The sequence below is a fragment of the Micromys minutus genome (genome assembly GCF_963924665.1).
Source record: "Micromys minutus genome assembly, chromosome: 6".
NCBI lineage: Eukaryota > Metazoa > Chordata > Mammalia > Rodentia > Muridae > Micromys > Micromys minutus.
The window spans coordinates 12,300,024-12,325,138 of NC_137975.1; the positions used below are offsets into that span (position 1 = coordinate 12,300,024).

Below are 25,115 nucleotides of genomic sequence, written 5' to 3' on the forward strand. Positions count from 1 at the left end.
ATCACTAAGTCTACTTTATTAAGTCAAGCATAACAGGAAGTCCCAGGCATCCTGTTATGTGTGTGTGTATGTGTGTGTGTGTGTGTGTGTGTGTGTGTGTGTGTGTGTGTATAGTGTATATATAGTATGTATATATATAGTATGTATATATATTGTATATATATATTGTGTATATATAATATATAGCTAATTCAATGTTTAAAAGATGGCTAAAGAGATTTCAGAAGCTCTTTTAAGCTTTTTCATTAGGTGTGAAATTACTTCAAAGTGTTAATTCTCAAAAGTTCAGTGTAAACTCATGACAACCATGGTGTCAACAAAACAGCTGGTTCATAAAATATATCCAGAAGTAATTGGCCCTTCCTTCCCAAAGAACTGCCAAAGGATAAATCTTAGCACTAACTTAATCTTTTTCCCTCCCTCTTCATGTCTAAATGTATTGTCATTCTTTATTTCCCCATCTCTAATTTTCATATGTCACCTGCACAACTATAATAGCATTCTTGTCTCCCTGATACCCTTATACAGCTTAGTACCATTAACTCTAAAGTCAGGAACCCAGACTTCTAAAACCTATAGTTAATTTTATTTGCTTATTCAAATACCTGCAACCACTGTCTACTGCTAATGCCAATTTACAAGGTGAGAAAATGAAAAGGTGTTCCATATGCCTATTCACACACTCATACACAAAGAAAACAATCAACAAGTTAACTGCTAAGAGCCATAGGAATAGAAAAGGGAAAGTAAAAGAATTCCGAGCTACACAGAGCAACTCAAACCTGCAGTCTCAGCACTCCACAAGGCTGAGGCAGGACTGCCAAGAGTTTGAGATCAGATTGTGCTAAAAAGTGAGACCTTGTCTTTAAAAGGAAAAAAAATAAATAGAAGACAAAGACTTTGACATGATGTTAATTTATGTTTACTCTAGGAAGCAGTATTCATTTTGTTTTTATGACAAGGGGGAGTGGGTTCTTAAACTGTACTTTTCCCAATTTGACATCAAAGAAATAAAACAATCATTTTACCAGTAGGATTAAAGAAGAGATGATTTAAAGTCAGAAGAAACCATCCTACAGGTTCTTACATGCTCAACAGAAAGATGCATTCTAAAGGTCTAAGTATGACCCCACTTGGCCAAGCACAAGACTCATCTGACCTGGTTCCATCTCCTACCTGAGTGACCACACATAGGAACAAGAAACTATGCCCACTCAGAAATGCACATATATAACAGAAACTTGCATTTCTTTAAACATACTACATCCCCTTTCACATTTCTGACTTTTATATAAGCTATCCTTTCTACCCCAATTAATTCCAACCCACCCTTCAAGACCATATCTAAATGCCAATTCCCATTTCCCCCAGATCTTAACTCACTGTCGCTTTAACTGTGCATATATGGTCAGCCTAGAATTGAACTCGAGGGAAAGTATCAAACTACATTTACCTTTGTAGATAACATTGTTGCCATTACATCAGAAATTCAAATGTTTGATTAACATGTATGTACAGGACTGTTTGCTACATTAGTCCCCAATGAGACAAATTTTTTTAAAATGCTAGGTATAAATATATTTTTGCGCAATAAGAACATCTACAGTCTAATTTTACAAAAGAGATATTTGAAATAACCCTAAACTATAATCCCAGCCCTTTAGTCTTAGACTGAAGAAATAAAAAACTATTAACAATAGGCAAACGATTTAGTTATAGTAAGTCAACTGAATGTTTGAATTATCGTTTAAATTAGGTTCATGAACATGGTAATATAAAACAGAAAAAGTGGTTATGCCAACTGCCTCTTACTTAAAACATAGTCTGAGATGCTTCAAGTATGTATATTCTCAGTACTCAACAACAATTCAAATCACACTAGCACTCAGAAACCAGAGACAAGATTCCATTTGTTCAAGGTAAGCCTGGTCTACATAGTAAGTTTTAGATCTGAGCTACAACATGAGGCCTTGTCTCAAAAACAAAACAAAACAAACAAACAAACAAACAAAAAACCAACTGGCTTTAGGTCATATAATTTGCCAAGGTTTTTATAAGAACAGATTTTAAACTCGTTTATATGTCTCCAAAGTCTATTATCTTTTTCCTATATTGAAAGGCCTCCACTATGCAATGTTTCTAATACATTATATTCAAAATTGTATCTTTGTCACAAAACACACACAAATGAAGGGTCATGTCAGGGGGTTGTTGCCTGGAAGGAAACAAAGTATCAATTCAAATGTTAACTGGGGTAAATGCTCATTTTTTTAAATTACAACTTTCTCAAAAAAACAAACAAACAAAAACAAATTGCTAAACAGAAACTGAACTCATGAAACAATAGAAAAAAAAAAACAACCCTCTGTTTTAATGTGCTCCGGAAGCCAATATGTCAGGTTCCAAGTACAAGCCTGTGCCCCTCCACTCCCCCCCAGTACACTTGACCCTGACATGTCTCTAGAAACCCGAATACGCAGGTTGAGCACTTGAGCATAAGGACCTGGCTTAACCGGGAGTATCTGCTTCAGTACAACCCCAAATGCCAAACGCAAATCAAGGATCCTGCCTTGATTCCTTGGACCTATGCAAGATCAGCAAATATTTATCCTAATTTCAGACCGCTCCTAAGAACTCACTTTTAGGAGCTGAGTGGTTTTGGCCCCTCATCTTCTGGTATTATGTTTTCAAAACAGACAGGGACAGAAATGAAAGACTTATCCAAGAAAGAAAAGTTAACATCTCCTACTAAGTTTGGCAAGGATGACTCCATTCCTGCATAAATAAATCTATTCATTTAAAAAAATGTTCTTACAGTTATTAGATAAAACTTACCAAAAAAAAAAAAAAAAAAAAAGGAAAAAAGGAAGGAAGAGAGGGAGAAAAGAAGGGAGAAAGGAGGTGGGTCCGTCTGGGGAGGTGTCTCAGAGTAGGGTGCTGAATTTGAATTCTTAATACCTATCAAAAGCTGAAAATGGTGACACACACCAGTAACCCAAGCACTAGGTAGGGAACAAGGGAAATCAGCTAGCCAGTTTAGCCAGAACCACTAAACTCTAGTCCAAGGTTAGTGAGAAACCCAAATTGAAAAATAAATTAAAGGGAATAGGACAGAGGAAGACAGCACAAAGTTGACTTCTGGCTTCTACACCAACCTGCATGGGCTAGCACACATGCATACACACATGAAAACTTTTTTTTTTAATTAATATGAGAAAAATATACAAAATTATATCTAAACAAACACATTAACCCCAAGGTACTTACTGCCAGATCTGAAACCCAGATCATTTTGACTGGATTATCTAACAAAAAGGTGAGTTCTGAGAAAGACTTAAGAGTATAGACTGAAAAATCAAATATGTATAAACTGAGGAGATGAAGGGGAAAACAATGTTGTTTTAAGTAAGAATAAGAAATAGGAAAAAAAAAAGAAATAGGGTAAGATCAAATAGGGAGAAAAGTCTTCAAGGCCCAGCAAACAGGTCAAGAATTAATTTGATAAATACCAGGAACTGCAGTGGGAAAATGGCAAGGATTTTTTTCTTTCCTGTTGCTTCATGAGTCCACTGTTGTGTTCAGCAATTCTATTTTGTAAAGTTGCTAAAAAATGAGATTTTTAAAGATTCAGTTTTTATTCAACATGTAGTTCAGTGGCAGAGCACTGACTGACCTAGCATCACCTTGGCCCTGTCTGTGTTGGAACCAATAAAAAGATAAAGTAATGTTTTGATCACACAATGCTTTCACCAAACAACTGTGTACACAGGAGTATGTGCAGAAAATAACCCCTTACCTCTGTGTGTACTTTATAGTCTTCTCAAAAATAAACCCTTTATATAAACTCAATGGGGAGGGAGAACTCCTTCAGAAACAATGCTTGTGAATATTAAATGCTACAACATGTTCTAAGAAGTTACTAAACTTTAAAGCAAAACAGAGTCTTGGTAATCCCTTCATTTTCTCAACAGGTTAAACTGAAGCTCAAGAATTAAGTGAGTTGTATAAACCCATAGAAGACAGAATACCAGACCTCAGCTTTACTAGGAAGCAAGACCTTAAAGCTATGTTAAATCAGATAACAAGCAACCACATTGGCTAGAAATTTAAAATGATTAAAACAAAATGCAACATCAACCTCAGTTCTTCACACAGACCGGTTCCACTTAAAGTGTGCCACACCCTACACATGGTTAATGGCTACCATATCTAACAGGGTAGGGAAAAAATACTTACCCCATATATGTCAATTGTACTTCAATAAATCTGAGAAAGAGGGGAAAGTAATTCTATCACTACAGAAGGCTTAACTGGACTGCACTACTCTAGAGAACACGCTTTAGAGTAGAACAGGCATGATTTGAATTCTGCTTGGACAGGAGCAAATGGCACAAGGGTGACATAAACACATCTCAAAAGCATACTTGATGGTTAAATGAAATAACCTTTTATATGTACTGGTAGCATTAGAACCACTCCTGTAAAAAAAATGTTCTTTCTTCCAAACATACTTAATCTCCTATAGTGTGTGTTTGTGTGTGTGTGTGTGTGTGTGTGTGTGTGTGTGTTCCAGGATCTTGTCAAGTCCAGGCACTCATTACATCTAAAACAGCTCCAGAGAAGCAGCCTACAGATGTTTCAACCTTCTCTCAAAGACACAGACGCTTCTATTGAACCAGTTCCTTCTGACCTATCCTCAGATGGTTCTATAGATCCTGGACTACAAGGAAACTGCCAACTCTAAGACAAACATCCCTACTCCCACTTTTCTAGATTCTCCAAAACAAGCATGAAGCAGTTAGAGATCACAACAACCCTATTCCTGCTCCACCATCACCTCTAATTTTTCTTTTTTAATTAAACCAAAACGAGGGAGTGTTGGGATTCTGTAAACCCCACCCCACAGTTACCTCGAAATAGCCAGGTATGCTCCCCCCCACCTCCTCTCCATATTCCCTCCCCCCCCACATGCTCATGACCAGCCTTTACTTCTCTACTCCTCTCTTCTCTCTCTGCCTCTACTACCCTCCTAACCACCCCCCACCCCGTGACCTGAATAAACTCAATTATGTACTATACCATCGTGTGGCTGGTCCCTCAGGGGGAAGGGATTCCCAACATGGGTCCCCCAGAGGCATTCCCCTTGCCCCATGTCTCGCCGAACCTCCATGGGCCATATCTCTCTCTCTCTCTCTCTCTCACACACACACACACACACACACACTTTCTCTCTCTCTCTCTCTCTCTCTCTCTCTCTCTCTCTCTCTCTCTCTCTCTCTCTCTTCATCTTTTTTCTAAAATGTACACTGTCTGAACTCAACAAATAATAAATACTAACATTCTTCCGCTTTTGGAACCTCTTTTCTTTCTAGTACTCTACAGAACTTCCTGTGAGAAGACAGAAATAAGTGAGCTTCCCAGATTAATGCCTTCCTCTTAAGATAAGCATTCAGTTCTTACCAACTTCTTCAAATACTCATACCTTTCTTCCACTGTTTCTACTAGGGAATAATGAAATAAAAGATAACTGTGAGGACAATAAACAGTCCTGGTATTCAGAAAACAATACTGAATTCTCATTCAAAGAATATAAAATAAATTGTTGAGTTTCTGGACAACTCTTCTTCTATGCCAGTGAAGAATATTCTACATTACTTCCTCATTATGTTCCTTCTCACTTTCTGTACTGACTGAACATTACATGAAAACATACCAATATGTTTCTCTACAGTACTTTACTAGCCACCTCCTCACCCCAAAAGATCCAACTTCCAAAAATTAATCTTTCGGGCTTCTACTGAGCCAGTAAATTTAACATCTCTGAACTGTACCATTTAAAAACTGTTACATGTAAAAATCCAGAAAAATAACAAAACTCAGCTCAGTTTATAAACCAGTATATTTCTATCAATAAGCAAATTTCATTTATGAGTAACAATTTCTATTTAGCTACATTAAGTCACATAGACTTGCATGCACACTAACAAACTCACCAATTTTGCATTCCTAATATGAAGAATTCAGACCCTTAAACATCTATCAAACAAGACTAGACTCCTGCATGGTTTTTGTTGTTGTTGTTTTTAAGGTTTCTTGCTTTTAAATAACCAAACTCTCAGAGGAGGAATGGAGTACTCTCAATAAGCATCTCCTTTACCTAATCTGTATTTTGTTCCTTAAACATAATTTACTCAAAAACGTAACTACTGATCTCCCCTTCAGAGTCTAGGAAAGGCCATTAGAACTACATAAATAAAAATCCACACGATACATCATTTTACAACTCTATATGCAATATATAAAATTAAAACATTTCAGGTATACAGACCAGAGTACTTAAGAATCAGTAGAGTTCACATAAGTTTTCTTGAAAAAAGTTTCTATTGCTATCCCACATAAATTTATTATTGTCTCATTTTATATATTAAAACGCTGGTACCTATATCTAAACAGACAAAATCTAATTTATAAGATTCTGTAATTCTATTAAAGTTCTCTTTAAAATAATATCCACAACTGGTCACAGTAGAACAGTTCAAGTGAATTTTCCTAAGGCTGCATTCTAAGTACATCCGACCCAGAAAGTATTTTTAGCAAATGTGTTCAATAGATGCTGGTGTTATGCCTAGCTTAAATTAGAAATTTGTGTCATAAATTTAAAGTAACAATGTTACTAGGGACATTTTAAAGCTATTCAATTAGGACATGGTGGGGGAGGAAAGAAGACTTGACACAATTTACCACCACCTAGAAGCCATTAGAAACCCGAGTCACATTCTCACTCATCTGTTACTACTTTTGAGGAATCTGATTTTCTACCTTAACAAACTGTAATCACCTCAGTATTAAGAAAAACGATTAAAACAGTGATGCTTCCTTGTTTAAAACAATCTTTTTAGCAAATGTTTAAAGATCAGGTAAATACAAAATACTTTCATGTACACATGTACACACACAACAATGTTGATCTTATAAATCAAGATCACATGCATATGTGCTATTTCAAAATATGAACAAAGAATGCCATTAAAAATGTGAAGAGACACAAAAATAGCTTTTGTGATAATTGGAGCAGAAATGTATTCTGACAAAGAAAAAAAGGTGGCATGACTGACCTTATGAGTGAACAAAATGGTTCTAGAGAGCTCTCCTTGTAAACCAACCTTTTTCTTTAAAACAAGATTGAATTCGCAGTCCTCAATTTCGAGATTTAAATAATAATGTCTAGGTATAATTCTATTAGGTACTCTGAATTATTGTTTAAGGTCATCCCTTCCCCTTTTGGAAACAAGTTTTCCCCTCTGACACACTAATGTTCACAAACCCAGGGTTTTCAAAAAGCTGTGGTATTTACTCTTCCTGTCTTCTTCTAGTCTGTCTTTGCAAGTCAGATATATTAGCTTTTTGTTTTTGTTTTTCCTCCACAGTCATCTTTTAAATGTGACCAATGAACTGTGTTATTTCATCTGGACCCAAGATCTGGTCACACGCTCAGTATTTCTTGAATTGCTCATTCCAAAAGTAGGTACGACTAGTCCTCCTGGAACAAGTAGTTTTTAAAACCCTCCACTTAGTCCTTGTACACACTGATGTCACTCTGATGCAAAGCCAAACAAAGTCCGTAACTTAAGTTTCAGAGAAACGTCCATATGCACTAACAGTGAAACTGTAAATTGTTTCATTATTGATGAAACCCCAGCAAATGCATCCATACACGAATTTAACCCCCCTCCCCTTTTTTTTTAAGAACTCTAGCTTCTCTTTAATCTCTCAATTGAACTGATTTTTCAGAAATCGTCTTGGGACAATTCAAGTGACTGGTTTGGTAAGAACAGTTGCTGGCCACAAAGGATGATCATATGCTCCAATTTTCCTGAAAGTAACTATAAAACAAACATTGACACAGAAACAAAATTGTAAAGCCAGAAAGCCACAAATCACTGCGCTTACATCTTACAAAAAGCCATAAATACCGATCTGTTCTTTACTACAGACTCACATTGACTCTAAACATCACGAAGGTAGGGACGATTCCAAAGAATCATGAAAAATCTAAGTGAAGAATTCAGATCTGTTCTATATCTCAACTTTTTGGGCCCAACTAGAGATTCCTAAAAGCAAGTAAAATACTAGCGAGTCACCGAGACTTCAAGTTCAATGGAAGGAAGCGTGTGTTCCTACCGCTTGGGAAAAAAAATAAGGATGTTTCTATGTGTCAATTAACCTAACAATAATAATTAGAAAAAAGAAACCCACAAATGAAATACTGAAGAGCCTCCAGCCTTATCTTGAGTTTTAGGAACATTCCATCTCCGCATCTATTCCATCTCTTCAACCTTGCACTCATCCCTAGCAGAGATTTCAACCGTAAACCCCAGGAAGAATCGAGTGTCCGGACCCACTAAGGAAAGGAAAGTCGATCGGGTAGTCTGGCCACCTGCCCCCCCTACCCCCGAGCTTCAGGTGCGTGCCCACGACCTGCAAAAGGGGCCCAAGCAGGCCAAGCGAAGAACCTCCCCGAGCGCCCCTCTTACCTTCGTTATCACAGCCGTGTCCTCTCGGCTGGAGAAAGAAAAAAAATCCAAATACAAGAACCCAGGAGGTCCCGGGCTCGCGGCCGGGGAGAAGGGGCGCGTGGTCCGCGTCGGGGTGTTCGCCCTCAGCGCCCCGCGAACAGCGGCCGCCACAGCGGCCGCGCCACGGCCGCGGGCCGCCTGCACCCCGTCATCCTGCGGGGCTGCGGCGGGGCCGGCGTGCGCGGGGAGGCGCGCGCTCGCACCTCGCGGCGAGATGAGCTAATCCCTTCACACGCACCCCGAAAGTGCCGCGGTCCCCGCAGCCCGCGGGCCGAAGTCAAGTCTCTTTCAAGTCCCGGAGCCCCGATTTCTGACAGGTCCCGGGAGTCTTGAAGAACAATGTGTCGCGTCCGCGGAGCAGGGAAACGCGCGCGGCGTGAGGCGGCGGGTGACTCCAGGGAGGCGGCTCTGTGTGAGAGTGCAAAGGAGAACCACGGTCACCCTCCTCCTCCTCCTCTCCTTCTTCCTCCTCCCTCGCCTCCACCGCCTCCTCCGTCTCCTCCTCCTCTCTCAAGCACACCCCATCTCCGAGGCCGCAGCATAGCAACCGAACATGGCGGCTGCGCAGCTGCCAGCCACTCAGAGCCCCGGAACGGCGGCCTCGGCAACAGGAGGCGGTCTCGCGAGAGGTGAAGCCACGCCCCTGCTCCGCCTCCTTCCCTCCTCCTACCCAGTTTCGGAGCGCGGGCGCCAGCCTAGAGAAGCACTGGCACTCACAGGTGCGAGAGGGGCGGGATTTAGCGGGTTGGGAGGGGAGGGCGTGGCTCCGTGTCCACACCCCGTCGCCAGGCAGCGATTGGTTCCTTGACTGTCAGTCCTGCCCTTCCTCCCTCTTCTGGAGTGTACCTACTGACCAACTCTGAAGACAAAATTAAATAAATAAATAGATAAATAAGAGGGGACTATCGCAGAGTGGGGAAACTCGACCTCCTGGCATCAGGTTATCCCAACTAAGTGCTAATAGAGGGTATAGGCTTTGAAGTGCAGTTTCCAATCAGTTCTTCTAAATATAGGCCCTGAAAACAAAGCTTAAGCAAAAGGCATTTCATAGATAAAACAAAGGATAGGTGCTTTTGGTGTGCAAAGAAAAATCGCTTTTTAAAAATCAAAATCGTTCAATCATTTTAAGGATGAGGGTTTGTATTATCATGCCATGGTCTTGAGGAGGGTATACTCTTAATATTTTCCTGATAATACAAACTTGTTGATGATAGAACATTCTTACAGAATGGGTGATCTCAACTGAGGTCAAAATGAGGGAAGGGTGAATTGAAAGGACCCTCACATTTCCTCTTTGCTGTTTGTTTAGTTCTTTTTGTTGGATTTATGTTTCTTTATTTTGTATACACCTAAAATGTGTGTGCCCATGTTTGAGTGTGTGTGTACCCGTGTCTGTCTTTCTGTCTGTCTATCAGAGGACAAGGTTTGAGAGTTGGTAATCACATGTGGGTCCTGGGATTGAACTCAGAACTTCAGACTTCCTTTCCTTTACTCTTTGACCCACCTCAAAAGTCCTTGATTTCCCCTGCCCCCAGGGGTTAGGGGCGGGGGTCAATGTCCTTTCCTGTGGCCTGAGTTCGTGTTGGTTCCTAATCTCAATCTTTGTATTTTACCAGAGACCATATTTATTTTTTAAAAAAAATGTTTTCTGGGTAGTGGTGATGTATGCCTTTAATTCCACCATTTGGAAGGCAAAGGAAGGTGGATCTCTGTGAGTTCTAGGCCATCTGGGTCTACAGAGCAAGTTCCAGAATAGCCAAGGCTACACAGAGAAGCCCTGTCTTGAAAAACCAAAATAGATAAAAAGATAGAGCTATAGATAGTTGGTTTGTTCAAGGGGCCCAGGAGAGAGCACTTGCCCAGTGTCCATACAAGGTCCTCAGCACCCAACACCCAGCCACGTGCTGCAAAGCTTCTTTTCTCCATGTTGATAAAATGACTTTACCAAGGAGGAAAATCTGTGCGAAACTGGAAGGCAGCAATTTGTACCAACTCCTTCCCATTCTCACTCTGCTCCTGCTTTTTCTGGTCCAGCTAGTGAAGGACACTTGACCGTGCAGGAGGCTGAGGCAGGAGGATTAAGAGTTTTAAGAACATCCTTAGCTACACAGAAAGTCTCAGGCCAGCCTGTGCTACATGGTACCTTGTCTCAGAATGTAGGTGGGACAGGGCAGTTCCAGCCTGCACGCATTCATTCTTCCCTAAGTCTATTTCTTTCCTCCAGCTCTCCAACTTGAAATCCTAGCCTTTGTTCAAGACATTGCTAAAATGCTTATCTCATCATCAGCTCTCATTCATCCTTGAACGAAAGACCAAAGAGAATTCACCAGAGTCGAGCAATAATTCCTCCCTTCTGCGACACAATGGTTCTAGGTTTAAACATCCCTTTGGCATTTTCTGCAGTGTTCCTCTTACCGCCCAGTACTCAGCCCTGCGTGGGTTTGATTACTGCTACTACCTAAGGCAGAGCCTCTTCGTCCTTCCTGCAGTCCTCAGGATGCCTGAGGACAGTGGCAGGCAGGAGAAGAACAGAGCCTCTGAGTCACACGGGAGTAGGGTTTCAGGAAAACACCTGAGGTGGAGCCTGGCAAGACAAGGCAGCCAGGAAACTTGCCGCGCAACCATGAGGACCTGAGTTCAGATTCCCCAGAGCACAGGTAAAAAGCTCACATGCTGAGCCATCCACAGCTGTGCCACCATCCACCCCCGACTCTACCTCCAAACTGTCACTACTAACCATCACAAACGCCAAAAGGCATCCCCTGCCTGCCAATCATTCTGTTTTCTCCTCCCCAAACCTTTACCATCATAATCTATTTGCTGTCTCTACGTGTTTGCCTGCTCTGGATATCTCACATAATCAGAGTAACTTCCCAAACAGAGCCTTCAGAGTGGGAATCACCTAGATGGGCCCTTTAAAGTTGCCAATACTCACTGTCATCCCTAGAAAGTTCTAAGTCCATCTTAAGCCTAATTCCTGCATCCCTGAAAAAGAAGGAGCAAGTAATTGTCTAAAAGAGGAACAAGAGGGGACAGTTGCTTTGCTCAGTTAGTAGGGTGCTTGCTTTACATTGAAGAAACTCTAGATTTAATCCTCAGAACAACATAAGACCCCACATGACAATCCATGTGTAAAATTCTAGCACTCAAGAGATGGAACGAGGAGGATCAGAAATTCAAGGTGATTCTCACCATATGATGAGTTTGAGACTAGCCTGGGCTACGCAAGACCCCCTCTTAAAAATAAAACAAAACTTTAGACCGTGCCCCTTCTTCCTATTTCCTCAAGGAAGAATAAGCTGGGAAATAAGTTCATGCTTCTCAAATTTTAATCTGTATATCCATCACCTGGACATCTTGTTTAAAATGCAAGTTCTCGGCCAGCAAGATGGCTCAGCAGATAGACACTCCCAACCAAATGTAATGACATGAGTCAGATCCCAGGACCCCACATGGTGAAAGGAAAGAACTGAGTCCTGAAAGTTGTCATCTGATATCCACAAACCTACCACAGCACGTGCAAATCACAGCACACATGTGCACGAACATACACTCATGATACACTTTAAAATGTAAGAATAAATTTTAAAATGCATTCTAGTTCACTAAATTTGGAGCAGGGCAAGAGACCCTGGGGCTCTGTATGAACTTGGCAGATAAAATGCTCCTGTGTCTGCAAGTTCCCTTTGAAAGAGAAGTACATTTTTGCTAGAATTTAAAGTATATTCTTTAAAACAATTCACATATTTTAATGCCTATTCTGAATGGTCAGATAATAACCTTGTTAATCAATCACTGCACTTGACTTTACATCTGGCCCTAGTTATAACCATCCCAAGAGACAATTTCATTTCAGCAAAACATTATCTATCATATTACATACACAATATTAATAGAGTTTTACTCCTTCTGTTTCAGTTTTTATATTGCTTATATTTTATAGAGATAGAAACCTTGGAATACGGATTGTATACCTAATCCAATCCTGTACCTAAGAAACATAATTAAGATAATTAGACAGTTGGGAGTTGCAAGACTTCTTTTTTTTTTTTTTTTTAACCTTAGAACTGGCAAACATTACTGGATATTGGCAGACACTGCTCCTGACTGTGACTTTTCCCTGTGTCTGCAGTCTGCCCTTGGCTGTGCTTCGAGAGATTAAGAACAAGGGCTCTGTCCTCACTTGGAATTAGTTGGCAGACAAAAATGACTGGGCCTTTTAGACATGGTAACTGATGGCAAGACTTTTTCTAAGCCTGGGTAGCTGGGCGCTGGAGGTAAGAGGCGTTTGTTCTGTCCTGTACAGCCAAGCTTAGCCACCTGGTTCTTGGCAGTGGCTCCATGCACCAAAAGGGCGGGAGAGGCTGTGACTGAACGTTATAGCTGACTCATAAGCGACCCTACCATCAGTGACTTGGAGGGGCCCCTTCAGAAGAAATGAGTAACCCAACGCTGGACCACAAATTCAAGCTCTAACATCTGAACCATAGAGTAAAATTGAAGGACAGGCTAAGAAATGTAGTGAGACCCATCTCAGAATAGAGATACAGAGAGGAGGAGACAAGAGAGAGGGAGGGAAAGGGAGGAAGCTGAGCTGCCTACATGGCTTCCTGGGGTAAGGTACTTGCCACAGGTCTGGTGGCTGGAGTTCTATCCCAGAATCCACATGGAAAACAGGGGAAAATATACTCCCAGGACTTGTCCTCTAACCTCTACATTTATGCTGTGGCACACTGATGCACCCACACGCAAAATAAATGTAATAAGAACACTCACATAGCTCAGCGGTAGAGTGCTTACCTAGAATGAATGAAGGCCTAGGTTTGATTTTTCAGTGTCAGAAGGGGCAGAGACAGAGAGAGACAGACACCTTGGGGTCATCCTAAGAGGTGACTAGAAAAGAAATTTAGACTCCATTTGCTGGGGACAGCTCAAAACAATATAAATTTTAACTTTAAAACACCTATGTTAAAATGATTTAATTTTGTTGCCTAAGTTTCTGAGGTGAAGCAGTGAAGCATGCAAGGAATACGGATTTTCAGGGCTCAGAGGATGTTTAAATCAGTAAAGTGCACGCACGCACGCACACACACACACACACACAATGCTAGGTTTGGTGGCCTATGCCTATAACCCTAGCACTGACAAGTCAATCTCTGAGGTTCACTGGCCAGCCAGCCTAGCCTAATTGGTAAACTTGAGTCCAATAAAAGATACTATGGCAGATAGCCTCTTTGAGGATGACACCAAAGGTTACCACATACATGCACGTCTGCACATGTGCATGTATACAGACTTATGTGCACACACATACACATATAAACTCACACCGTGCCAAAAAATGATATAGACTTTCAAATGATTATGAGTATCACACAAGTCTCTAAATGACCTCGGTTGGGTATCTATTGCCCTTAGCCATATACTTGGAGATGAAGGGAATTGAACTTTTAACCTATCTGGAATCTTCCTGCCTAACTTAAAGCCAAGCAGAACAAACCAAGCAAACATAAAGAATATAAACCTTTAAAAGGGGGTATCATCAGATCTGGCAGTGAGGAAGTGTATGCCAAAGCAGAGGAAGATGTGCCTCTAAGAGTTCAAAGCCAGCATGATCTACAGTGTGAGTTCCACACAGAGAAGCCCTGTTTTGAAAAACTGAGGCAAAACCAAAACCAACCAAAGAAATAAAAATGTCACAGGTTGGGTTAATGATTGGCCTGAACCAAGTGTAGCTTAGTTGGTAAAGTGTTATACCTAGCAGTCACAGGCTCAGTGCCCAGTGTAAAGTCTGCACATAGCATGTTCATCCCTATAGTCTCAGACCGGAGAGAGGGATATAGGTGAGAACAGATGATCAACAGATAGCCAGGTCCATAGTGAATCTTAGGCCTGTGTGGAACACATATATTTCTGTTACAAAAACGTGGGGCTGTCCAGATGTGGTGGCACACAACTTTAATCCCAGCACTTGGAAAGCAGAGGCAGGTAGGTCAGTTTGAGGACAGTCTGGTCTACCTATTGAGTTCCAGGTCAATCAGGACCTGACTGAAAACACAACCAGAAACTACAAAGAGACAGGTAGTACTGAGGAAATGGCTCTGTTGGTAAAGAGCTTGTTATGCAAGGATGAGGACCTAAACTCAAGCCCAGAACCCACAAGAAAAGCTGGTGGCCTGTGCCTGTAATCTGAGCTCTAGAGAAACAGAAACTTTAAGATCTCTCGGACTCACTGATCTGCCTGCCTAGCCTACTTGTCAAGCCTCAAACTCCCAGTGAGAAGTCTTGTCTCACAAACAGAGTTGACAGCTGTTGTAAGGAAAATCACCCAAAGTCTGGCCTCTGGACTCTACACACATATGCATACATGTGTGTGGGTACACACATACACACATGCGCACACGCGCACACATGTATGATCTTGTCCTATTGTACATTTTCTTGATAAAGGCAGAATTGTGTGCCTTGGTCTTCCTGTTATTACAGAACTATATAAAATGTGATTTTTTAAAAAAAAGAAACTGCTTTTTAAGCTTAGGTGGTATACAGCTCTGAGAGTGTTGAGCCAAATGTATCTGTCTGCCAACAGATTGGGAAAGGATCTTTACCAATCCTACATCTGATAGAGGGCTAGTATCCAATACATACAAAGAACTCAGGAAGCTAGACTCTAGAGAATCAAATAATCCTATTAAAAAATGACGTACAGAGCTAAACAAAGAATTCTCGGCTGAGAATCACCTAAAAAAATGCTCAACATCCCTAGTCATCAGGGAAATGCAAATCAAAACAACCCTGAGATTCCACCTCACACCAGTCAGAATGGCTAAGATCAAAAACTCAGATGACAATAGATGCTGGAGAGGCTGCGGAGAAAGAGGAACACTTCTCCACTGTTGGTGGGGTTGTAAACTAATACAACCACTCTGGAAATCAGTCTGGCAATTCCTCAGAAAACTGGACATAGTACTACCTGAAAACCCGACTATTCCGTTTCTGAGCATATACCCCACAGATGCTCCAACATATAACAAGGACACATGCTCCACCATGTTTATAGCAGCCTTATTTATAATAGCCAGAAGCTGGAAAGAACCCAGGTGTCCTTCAACAGATGAATGGATACAGAAAGTGTGGAACATTTACACAGTAGAGTATTACTCGGCTATTAGAAACAATAACTTCATGAAATTTGTAGGCAAATAGATGGAACTAGAGACTATCATCCTGAGTGAAGTAACTCAGTTACCAAAGAACACACATGGTATGCACTCACTGATAAGCTGATACTAGCCCTAGAAAGCTCTGAATACCCAAGGAACAATTCACAGACATTATGAAGCTCAAAAATAAGGGAAACCAAAATGGGGATGCCTCAGTCCTTCTTAGAAGGGAAAACAAAACTTTCATGGGAGGAAATGCAAGGTCAAATAGAGGAACAGGGATTGAAGAAAAGGTAACTCAGAAGCCCCCTCACCTGGGGATCCACCACAAATCCAAGCACTATAGCTGGTCCCAAAAAGTACTAACTGGCAGAAACCAGACAGAGATGCCCCCTCAGGGACTATGCTAGAGTCATACAGATACAGCTGAGCATGCTTGTAGCTAACCATCAGTCGAACTTGGGGACCTCAATGAGGTTGCTAAAGAAAGGACCTAAGGAGCTGAAAGGGGTTGCAACCGTATGGGAAGAACAACATTATCAACCAACCAAAAGCTCAAAAACTCCCATGGACTAAAACACCAACCTTTGTGCACACATTGAGAGACCTACTGATCCAGTTGCATATGTGCCTGAAGATAGCAGTGTCTGGCGTCAACGTGAGAAGAGGCTTTTGGTCCAGAGAGGGCATGTTTTCTCAATGTGGGGGAATGCCAAGGCAATGGGGTGGAGAGGGGGATCAGGAGGGAGTGCACCTTTGTGAAGAAAAATGGAGGGGGAGGGGGATGAGAGTGGGGCATGGGAAAAGGGGATAACATCTCAAATGTAAATACAGAATATCTAATAAAAAATACCCCCACTTTAAAAAAAATGTGTCTGTCTGTCTGCCTGTCTCCCTCTTCATGCATCATCCATTTTTTTCCCTAAAGAACAGTAGAAGTCTCAAATTAGGAATCTTGAGATCAAGAACTGTATAAAAAAGCCAGACGTGGTGATGCATGTCTGTAATATCAGCACTTGGCACCTCAAAGTAGAAGGATATCATTTTCAAAGCCAGCTTGTGCAACATGCTGGGGCCACCCTGGTCTACATGGTGTGTTCAGGAGGAAATTATATTCAGAACGTTAAATAATAGTTAAATAATATTTCTTATACTCCCAGCCTACTCTTTTTTTTTTTTTTTTTTTTGAGGAACACACTGTAACTTTATTTTCTTTTTTATCTAGCACATACAATAAATTCTAAAACACACTCAATGTTTGGAGTTGTATATTCAATAAATTCAGCAAACAGACAAGCAGTAATATACCAAATACAGGCATTGTAAGGATGCTTTCAAAGTAAATGTCTAGAATAAAATGATGTTACAAAAGCCAGAATCGATTCCAATAAAACAATTTAGTAAAACAAGGCACAATGTTTAAGGCAAATTTTATGAAGAAAGTATATAAAGTTAATATAAGATCATATTTTTAAGCGGGGGAGGGAGGACAGGAGAGGTGTGGGCAAAGGAGATAACATTTCAAATGTAAATACAGAGAGTATCTAATAAAAAATTAAAAAATAAATTTACCATTTCATAAAAAATATCATATTTTAAATATCCTTTGGGGAAAGAGGCACATGAATTTAAAATAGCTTAAACACTTCTGTTTAGAATATTAGCCATAATAAAGTAAAATAAATTTGCTCAATAGGGCTCTATTTTTTCTAGAAAACAAGTTCTACTGTTGACTATTTCTGAGTTATATTTAATTATGTATATACTTATACAGACATTTCTAATACAGACTTTAGATACAGAAAATTAGATGTCAGGGCATATGTGATGATCTGACCAAAGAAAAGGTAACATCTTTTCAGCATTTTGTTTTTGAAATCCCCACCTTTAAAAAGCTTTCCCCATTATTTTTTGTTTATCACACATACACACACACACACACACACACTCACACACATACACACACACACACACACACACACACACACACACACACACATAGAGTGGGTTGAGAATGTGACACACCTCAAGTCTAGACATGACTGTTAGACAGTGACTAGGGGGTTAACACTGTTTCTCAGAACAACTGTGCTGACCATGTAAACTGTGCGCAGTGACTCTTAACTATCCCCATATGCAAAACCAACCAACTTCGTTACGGCTCCAGCGCCAGCAAACAGCAATGCCAACTCATCTCCCCCAGCTAGAGATTTCAATAATATAGTTATATTCCATTTATTTATGGCCAAAAAAATCAAGTATATTCTGTTTTCTGTGTGTAAATAGGCTTCATTGAGCCACTAGATTTAGTACATACATCCCACTCTTTAAAGTGAGCACTACCAATAAATAGTTCTTGTGCAAGTTTTTAGTATTGCTATAAGGTAAACATTATATATCTCTTTCCAATGGAGACAAGAGGACATACAGTATAACTCGCATTTCATTTCTTTATTTGTATGGGAATGCTGAAGAGACGGCTCAGTCAGCAAAGAGCACTTGTCAGGCAAACATGAAAGCCAGACGTGGATCCCCAACATTCATGTAAACTCGGGCTTGGTGTGGAGGCCCACCTGTGACTGCCTGTAAAAAGCAGAGGAAGAACATTCTGTCATTCTGTCCCTAACAAGCCAACTCTGGGTCCAGGGGAAAGACCCTGATGTGCCTAAGAGACAACCAACCCTCTGTGCATATTTGTGAGGCAGTGACTATCCTGGATTAATTAAGTTGTAAAAACTCACCCTAACTACATGGAGCACCATCCCACGGGCTGGTGTACCAAACCGAATAAAAAAAGAAACCAAACAAGGTGAGCTTTTGGTTGCATTGGGTCCAGCCAGGCAATTCAAGATACGTTCCTCATCTCAAAGTCTTCAACTTAATTAAATCTACAAAGTCCTTTTTGCTGTGTAATGCACCTAGTCACAGGATCTGAGGATTAGGTACCCTAGTGTCCATTTCTTTATGTGTCAGGGTCTTTACTACCATTCCATTCGGGGACATTATAGTTTATATGTTTAAATATTTGAGAGAGTTAATGACTTCCAAGATGAATGTTGCAAATGTACTTTTAACAATGTGAATGTATCTGTGTGTGGATATGTGCACTTTAGAAGAGGGTATATCTTCTGGAGTTGGACTTCCAGGAGGTTATGAGCAGCTGGGTGTGATGCTGAGAAATGAACTTGCGTCCTCTATAAGAGTAGTACATGCTCTTTAACCCACTGAGTCATTTCACAGCCCCAAGATGGTCATATATTTAATTACATGATTTTATAATATGGAAACCTCAGATTGTGACTGCAATATTAAATTACATCAACAACATATACAGTGTACCTAGTACAAGATTAATATATTATCTGCTTCCCAAATGTGAATACAATGTGTGTAGGTACATTTATTTCTAAGACTCTTGATGTGCAAAAGGTAAGCCACCTACACTTTATCTAAGTGTTTGTAATTAAATGTTAATACAAATATTCAACTATTTATTTAAAAACCCTGTATTACTCAGTACTTTATAGATAACGGGATTATAGATAAGAGATAACCCCATCCTCCAGACAAGCGGTCTTAGTGTTCTGTTGCTGTGAAGAGACACCATGACCATGGCAACTCTTAAAAGTAGAACATGTAGTTGGAGCTTGGTCAGTCTCGAAGGTTTAGTTCATTGTTACCATGGTGAGAAGTGTGGTGGTATAAGGTCAGACTAGGTGCTGGAAAAATAGCTAGAGAATTCTACGACTGCATCCTCGGGCAGCAGAAGGAAAGGACATGGGCCTAGCTTGAACTTCTGACACCCCAAAGCCCACTTCCAGTGACAGACTTCCTCCAACAAGGCCACAGTTACTCCAGTAAGGCCAATCCCGGTGATGTCCTAAACTCCTCTCAAATGGTGCCTTCCCTAATGACCACACAGCTAAGTAAATGAGCCTATAGAGACTAGTCCTATTCAAAACGACACACAAGAGTTTTCCTTTTTTATTTGTTTGCTTTTGGGGGGTGGGTGGGGTTTTTTGTTTGTTTGTTTGTTTGTTTGCTTTGGTTTTTGTTTCTTTTGAGACGGTGTCTCCCTGTGTAGCTCTGACTGTTTTAGCATTCACTTTTTAGACTAAATTCACCGAGTTCTAACTGCCTCTGCACTCCAAGTGCTGGGATTAAAGGCATGTGCCACCATGCTCAGCCTATGTTCCATTTTAAAGATTGTGACTTATTAGTGGGTTATGGGATCAGTGTGGAGAACTGTATATGACCTTTATTTTGAGCAGAAAATGGAACGGAACTAGAATGGAGAAGAAAATCTTAAGAGTGCATTACACAAATAGTAAGCCTGCTTTTGTGGGAGTTTGCACGTTGCAAGGTAAAATATGTATTGTTGTTCTCAATTACTTTGGGTGTGACAGTCCAGAATGTGAGGATGTCCTCTTGAAGGGACTACAAATAAATAGACAGAGGTTTGGAGATCTTCAGTGGGTAAAGTGCTTGACAAGTATCAGGAGGCCCTGAGTTCAGATTCCTAATACCCACATAAAAAACTGGACTTGGAGATATGCCTTTCTCTTCCTGCTGTTGGCGGATAGGGACAGGAAGAACCTCTGGTCTTGCTGGCCAGCCGGCTAGCCAGTGTAGCCAAAATAACAAACTCAAGACTCTGTAAGACAGCCTGTCCCAAACAATAAAGTGGAGAGCAATAGAGAACACGGCCCAAGGTCAACTTCTGACTTCCACACATGCTGCCATGGGCACACACACCCGCATATATGTGCTCACATGTGTGCACCCCCTACACACACAACCCAGATAGGAAGAAGTATGTTCACAAATGACTCTGAAAATCTGATGAGGACAAAGTCGTGGTATTTCACAAGTCATTATTTCATCATACCCTAGACCAATGCCTGAGATAGAAATGTCCAGCCTCTGCCTGGGACCCTGCAGCCGCCACGATGCTGATGCCTAAGAAGAATCGGATTACCATCTATGATTTTAGGGAAGGAGTGATGGTTGCCAAAACAGATGTCCACATGCCCAAACACCGCGAGCTGGCAGACAAGAATGTGCCCAACCTTCATGTCATGAAGGCCATGCAGTCTTGCAAGTCTCGAGGTTACGTGAAGGAGCGGTCTGCCTGGTCCAGAGAGCGAGCGGCCTGCAAGATTCACAAGAGGGGAGGCAGACAGAGGCATCTACAGAACGAGGGCCATGACCCCTGGAGCTGACAAGAAAGCTGAGGCTGCTTTGGTCATGGACGTGGTCAGCCACCTCGGTGAAGTTGGAGATTATGTTGTATTGAATAAACTTTAAAGAAAAAAACCAAACAAGTGAGATGCTGCTCACTTGATACAACGCTCATCTAGCGTGCAAGAAACCCAGAGTTGACTCCAGCACACCCTAGAAGCCAGTGGTGCAAGGGAGCAAGAAATAGAATCAACATGCCCATGAGTTCAAGGTCATTTTTATCTACAAAGTGATTTCAAGGACAGTCTGGGCTGCATGAGATCCTGTCTCAAAAAACAGAACAAAACACAGCATGAGATCCTGTCTCAAAAAAAACAGAACAAAACACAGAAGAAGCAAAAAGAAAACCTTAGGGTCCTTGAGTGACCACCAGTGATCCTTTAACAGCTTAGAATATAGCAACCTGAGGAATCTCCTTCCTATTAGGTGAGACTTCGTTGTTACTTTGTTTTCTTTGAAAGAGGGATGGGAAGGAGGGGCAAGCCCCATCCCTCCACCGGATGTAAATGCATCTGTAAGTCAACACCAGATGTTTCTTGGTCTGGGCTCTTTATGTACTGACCTTGTCCACAGACAATGACCTTGTTGTCATCAGCTTGGAAAATTTCTGTCCATGTTTGTAGCATGTGCCTCGGCACCTATATGGCATTGTCAGGCACGCTTCTGGTGTACAAAAAGCACTTGTCAAGGGCTGCCAGGCCTGCTTTAGTGGCACATCCAACCTATAGACATTGATTGGGCACCAACCACGTTGAAGATTCCTATCCCTGACTGCTTGTTAGCAACATCTAGATGTTCCCAGTAACTGCAGACACTCCACTACCATCAACCTCTCATTTAATTGACCCAGGGGGACCTGACGAGGTTTCCTTTTTTAAAAGTTTGTGTGTATGCATGTGGATGGTATGTTGGTGCAATGCCCTTGGAGGCCAGAAGAGGGTGCTGAAGCTGGAGTAGCAGGCACCTGTGAGCTGTTTGACGTGGGTGCTGGGAACAGACGCATGGTGTTTGGAAGAGCAGTAAGCACTCTTAACAACTGAGATGCTACACACACCATCGAGGTTTCCATCTGTGCATGTCAGTGTAGATTCTTTTCCCAGCTCCCAGGAGATTCTACTGTGCAGCAGAATTGAGATCCGGACAGACACCATTCCCACACAGCGTCTGTGTAAAACCCACCATGGCCCTCTATTAGCCTTCTGCAACTACTAGACCAATCGTTTGTGACCTGATACTTTTTGTTTGTTTGATTGATTTTTTTTTCCTGACACAGGATCTCCTTAACCCAGGCTGATCTAGTACTTGCTGTGTAGCAACGGATGACCTGGAACGTCTCACCATGTGTCTGTCTTCTTTGCACTTACTGGGGCGACAGATGTACACGGTCACATCCAGTGGTGCCAGAGATTAAAAGCAGGGTTTTTGTGTGTGCTAGGCATGTAGCAGAAGTCTACCTCTATCCTCAGTGAACCACTGCTTTAATAAAATATAACTCAAAGTAAATTACCATACGTGAAATGAATGCAAAGGCAGTGACATCTGATAAAATGCAACCATCTTCTGTTATTAGGTTCAATAGAAGTCAGTTACTGATAAGTTTCTCTAAAAGGTTCTTACTGCTTAGTCTCAACTCGGTCTCTCTGTCTCTCTGTCTCTCTCTCTCTCTCTCTCTCTCTCACACACACACACACACACACACACACACACACACGGAAATGAATACATCTGTGGACTTCTGGACTTCTAAAGGAATACTTGACAGTGTTGCACACTGAGTTTGATTGCTCTCAGTTACTTTCTCTATGGAAATGTGCCAAGGAGAAGGCAGGGGAGATGGTCAAACACAAGTAATGAGGTCAGTAGGACACGAGGTGGGTCTCGATGCCTTTAAAGAGCAGGTCTGGGGCAAAAGAGATGGTGCCTCCGTGGTTAAGAACATGTATGGCTTCTGCAGAGAAGCAGAGGTCAGTGTCCAGCCCTATTATCTCCTTCCCAGGAGCTCTGACACCTCCGGCATCCCTGGGCACCGGCACTCACATGTACATACCCCACACACACGATAAAGAGTGATAACATTTGAGGAGCGGGCCTGAGGAGTCCTCACCAGAGCATCCTTGGTAGCTACGAGACCATTGGACCCGAGTTTTACAGAGCCCAATTTGATCTTATCAGAACAACACACACACACTGAGCAGGCTCTGGGATCTGTCATGTGCTATGTTGCTGTTTTAGTCTGATTTTATTTTCTCAAGACAGAAACTCATGTAGCCCAAGCTGGCCTGAAGCTTCCTGTGGAGCCGAGGCTGATCTTGATCCTGGTTCACTCTGCTTCCATCTTCCCATTCTGACAAGCATGTGCTACCGAGGCAGGTTTATTGGTGTTGGGGTTCCAACCCAGTGTACTCTACGCCAGGCATGCTTGAGTCAACAGAGCTACATCCCCAGCCCCAGTGGGCTAAGAGTTCTTGCAAAGGACTGGAGCTCGGTCCCCAGCACAACATCAGGTGGCTTGTATTTGTGACTAGAGATCAGAGAACATATGTGGGGAACAGCTCTCTCCTTCTGCCATGTGGCTCCTGAGATTGAACTCAGGTTGTGACGCGTGGCCACAAGTGTTCTTACCCTATTGAGCCATCCCACAGGCCCATCACAGAGAACCAAGGACAACTTCGAGTGTCTTTTCTAAGGCATCATCCACTATTGATTGATTGATGGATTGGTTGGTTGGTTGACTGATTGGTGGATAAATAGACTAGACTGGCACTGAGGTCACAGGTTCATGCCAGCATGCCCTGCTTTTCTCTTACCCCTCTGCCACAAGGGTTCTAGGGGACCAACCAAATTCAGGCCCTCCTTCATAAGTTGTCCTTGTACCCGGTTTTCTCTGGTTTAAACAGAGTTGCCTTTACTAGACCTGAGTGACTTTGAAGTTTTTATTAACAATGTATCTGTCAACTGTATTCATGCAGATTTTTACCACAGAGAACCTCATCTGTTCTAAGAGGATGACTCCTTGCCTTTTTTATATATCTCTTTTCATGTTATATTTATTTGTGTGCCTGTGTGTGTATGTGTGTGGGTGTTCACAAACACACACACACACACACACACACACACACACACACACACACACACACACAGTGTAAGTATAGAGTTCAGTGGACAACTTTCAGGAATTCATTCAACCATATGTCCCAGGAATCAAACTCAGGTTGTCAGGCTTGGGGACAAGGACCTCTATCTGCAGAGCCATCTCACTGCCCATGCAGTTGTCTCTTGACTAGAATACCCCTACCCCTTTCTTTGCCAAACTTCTGTTTACCTTTTAAATGCCATCCCTCACCTCGACTTCTACATGAGCCCCCCACGCCCAAGTCCCAACTCTGCTCCATCTAAACCCATAGCTTGATGACACAGCAGTCCCACCCTCACTGGGTGACTTTCAGGCTTCACAGAATGGTGGTTTATTCTTTCATTTGCTCTCAGTTCCTCAGACCGTCACATGGTGCATCTAAAACAAAAGGGGGTGGTAAGCTTAACCAAATGTCTTACCCATTACTTATTGATTTATCCACTCTGTGGATGTGTGTGCCCTGGTGTGACACACACACATGTGGAGATGAGAGAACAGCCTTCAGGAATAGGCTCATCCCTTCCACCATGTGAGCCTGGGGGTGGAATTCAGCTTGTCAGGCTTGGTGGCCAGAGCCTTTGAACTTCAAACATGCTGAACCATCTTATCAGCCCCAAATAAATGATTCTCTAAATGTATTTCCATCTCTTCCATAGAAGGAGACAAGGCTAACTTCTGAGCCTGTTAAAGATTTGTGGTAGTACTGGAACCATTTGTCATAATCCATTAGGAGCTGGACGAATTTTTGTAAAGTTCTTTGAAAGTTAAGCAGGAGTGCATGACATTAACTATGACGTGATGAGTGGGTATAAGAAAAAATGAATTTCATGGTGTGGAGGAAGGAGAGATTAGATTTGAATTGAGGTTCACCCTGGTAGACCAGTATCTTCCCCTGCAGGGTGTATTAGAATCACCCTCCCTTCTCCACCCAATCAGATGCATCACCCACACCCTTCCCATGCTACGGGATCTGTGATGTAGGCCTCAGGTGCAGGGAAAGGG

The 25,115-nt window shown here is 41.8% G+C and overlaps 1 protein-coding gene and 2 pseudogenes across 5 annotated transcripts in view; 2 read left to right on the forward strand and 1 right to left on the reverse strand.

Annotated features, from left to right (window-relative positions):
- PTPN4 (protein tyrosine phosphatase non-receptor type 4) overlaps nt 1-8,790 on the reverse strand; it is a 153,233-nt gene extending 144,443 nt beyond the window's left edge. For all 3 annotated transcript variants that reach the window (XM_080918095.1, XM_080918096.1, XM_080918093.1), the window contains exon 1: nt 8,535-8,790. The gene's annotated coding sequence lies outside the window, so the exon portion shown is untranslated. The remainder of the gene's footprint in view (nt 1-8,534) is intronic.
- Nucleotides 2,393-2,752, forward strand: LOC308422122 (NADH dehydrogenase [ubiquinone] 1 beta subcomplex subunit 4-like; annotated as a pseudogene). Its single transcript has one exon. The product of its transcript is annotated as an NADH dehydrogenase [ubiquinone] 1 beta subcomplex subunit 4-like (transcript).
- An 11,898-nt stretch (nt 8,791-20,688) lies between the features above and the next one.
- On the forward strand, nt 20,689-21,035 carry LOC308422125 (small ribosomal subunit protein eS10-like; annotated as a pseudogene). The gene has a single exon. The product of its transcript is annotated as a small ribosomal subunit protein eS10-like (transcript).
- Nucleotides 21,036-25,115: the final 4,080 nt, after the last annotated feature.